We start from the raw sequence: 3,132 nt of genomic DNA, 5'->3' as shown, positions 1-3,132 counted from the left end.
AATAACAATATTCATGCATTGATAAATCCTGGATCTATCCATACATATATATATGTGATAAGTTTGTAGATGGAAAGAGTCTAAATGTTTTCCCTACTAAGGCTAGTATGATAATTACCAACTCGTTCGATCAGAGTATTATGGTTAATAGGGTAGTAAAGGATTAATCTTTGGGTTTTGGTGGGTATGTATTTTTGGCAGACTTGATGTTATTGAGTTTCCATAAGTTTGATGCCATATTAGGGTTGAATTGGCTAACAAGGCATAATGCGATAGTTAAGTGTAAATCCAAATGTATGTGACTAATATCTGCAGATGGCAATAGGTGTTTATTTTAGTGGTGAAGTATGACATCAAAAACAATATAATCTCAGTTGTTTCATCTTAGAAATTGATGGTGAAAGGTGGAGACACTTACTTGGCATGAATTTTGGATTCATCCATAGTGAGGGAAGGCTTTAGGCAAATGGTACTTGTGAATGAGTTTTAAGATGTCTTTCTAGAAGACCTTCTAAAGATACCGCCAAATAGAGATGTAGAGTCCTCAATCAATATTGCACTGAGAATTGCTCCTATTTTGAGTGCACCGTATAGAATGGTATCGATAGAATTGAAGGAGTTAAAGACTCAATTGTAAGAATTATTAAATAGAGGGTTTATCAGGCCAAGTGTATCACCATGGGGTGTGCCAATCTTATTCGTCAATAAGAAGGATGAGACTCTTCAATTGTGTATAGATTATCGATAGTTAAACAAGGTGACCATCAAGAATAAATATGCGCTGCTTAGAATCGAAGATTTGTTTGATCAACTGAGTGGAGTTAGAGTGTTCTTGAAAATTGATCTACATTTGAGGTATTATCATGTTAAGATCAAGGGGGATGACATTCCTAAGACTACCTTTTGCACCCGTTACAAGCATTATAAATTCTTAGTAATACCTTTCAGTTTGACAAATGCACCAATAGTGTTTGTGGACTTGATGAATAAAGTATTTTAGCCCTACCTTGATCACTGTATGGTCGTCTTTATTGATGAAATTTTTGTTTATTCGAAAAGTGAGGCGGAGCATGAGGAGCACTTACGGGTAGTCTTAAATGTCCTCTGCAAAAACAAGTTATACGCCAAATTCAGTAAGTGTGAGTTTTTGTTGAAATAAGTTCACTTTTTAGGCCATGTAATCTCTGTTGACGGAATTAAAGTATATTTCGAGAAGATCAAGGTTGTGTTGGATTGGAATCTGCCAAAGAGCGTTATTGAAGTATGTAGTTTCCTTGGGTTGGCAAGGTACTACAGAAGGTTTGTGAAGGGGTTTTCTATGATTACGACGCTATTAACACTACTACTGAGAAAGAATGGAAAGTTTTATTGGTCTGATTATTGCCAACAGTGTTTTGATGAGCTAAAGAAGGCCTTAATCAAAGCCCCAATGCTAAGCTAACCAAAACCGAGAACAGAATATGTGGTGTTCACCATGAATCCCAATGGTATGCCACTAGAGAGAGCCCAGCCATGATACTGTAGTGGAATGACTTCATGACTAAATGAGTTTATAATTAATAGGTGAAAATTTGATACTAAATTTTAAATCATTTGAGCCCTAATTACATATGTCCAATCGATCCCTCCACTAGCTAGTTGAAACCATAAATGAATTGTGTGTTTAAATCGAAATGACCAAAATGAATAGAAATAGAGAAATGGAAAACATTTAGAAATTATTATGGTTTTCTTCGAAATGGGGAAATGGAATCTTTTGGAAATGAATGTAATTTTCTCAAAATGGAAGTGGAAATGGAAATGAAAATGAGAAATGATTCATTTGCAAATGTACATGGATTACTCATAAATGATCGGAATAATGAGTTTATGTTTTTTAGCTATTTCAAAACCTAAAAATGAAAACAAACCATTCGATCATAGTAAACAAGTTGAATTATGAAATATTAAATATATTTTCTTGGAAATTTTACCAAGGGTAAAATTGTCATTACTTTACTACAGGTAAAATTGGGATGAGAAAATTATTTAATATAAAATATTGAAGTATATTTTTAGAAATAGAAAAATAAAATTGGGTTGGATCAAATTACAAAGTACTGAGTCCAAAAGCCCGAGAAGTACTTGTAATTGAACGCAATGTGAGAGAGGCCCAAAACCCTTCATGGAACATGGGAACATGTAGGGGCTGACAACCCTAGTAGGAATACTAGGGAATGTCTTTCACCCTACTCTTAATCTAAGTACGAAGTTGTTTTTGTATTTGAAATAAACCTCTCTAATTCAACAAAGGGTTATACTTTCTCTCCCTATAAATAGATGGTACAGGTAGAGCTATTTAACAAAACTTTAAGATATTGTCACTCTGCTGAAAAATAGAGAGTTTATTCTCAACTATTAAATATATTTTTTCAAATAATAATTCTACCGATTTTTATTAAAAAAAGAGAATTTTCATTTTTACCCTGAAAAGAAAAGAAAATTTTTTCTAGTTTTGTGTTTTTATTCAATTTGTTTGAACCCACACTTGAAGTATTTTGTGGTATGAGAATAGCGGAGAAGATTGTTTGATTGAAAGCCGAAAAACATCAAGGATTCACTTAATCCAAAAACACAGGTACGATTTTAGTTTACCGTTTATTGCTATAAATATCACAAGCTGAGTCGGTTTTCAAAATTTTAATTTTCTGTTGTGCAGAGAACTGTTTTCAAATCGGGCTTTTTCCAATTATCTAAAGGTTGGGAGGAAATTATGGGTTTGTGGAGAGATTTTAGAGATTCAATGAAGAGAGAGACTCGCATGAGCTGTTTGAATGACCCTTTTATAGTAGGGGACAAACTTAGCTACATGTCCTAAAATTGCTAACATGGAAGTCTAATTTGATACCCTTGATAGTGACAGTGATATAACATCCTAGGATGAGATATATCAGGACGACTAGCAATCAATTACTTTGGACCTCCATATGGTCCTTATATAGCCTTAGCGAAGGTGTATAATTCTGAAGTTCGTCAAGCTATGGTTTACAAACCAATTATAGGGTTTGCGAACTAGTTATGGGTTTACGATATCATTGGTTTCGTTGGGAGATACGTTTCAAACTCTCTATACTTGTTCTATGAGGTTTGCTA

Source organism: Gossypium arboreum, chromosome 8 (assembly GCF_025698485.1).
Source record: "Gossypium arboreum isolate Shixiya-1 chromosome 8, ASM2569848v2, whole genome shotgun sequence".
Taxonomy (NCBI): domain Eukaryota; kingdom Viridiplantae; phylum Streptophyta; class Magnoliopsida; order Malvales; family Malvaceae; genus Gossypium; species Gossypium arboreum.
This window is presented reverse-complemented; position numbering follows the sequence as displayed.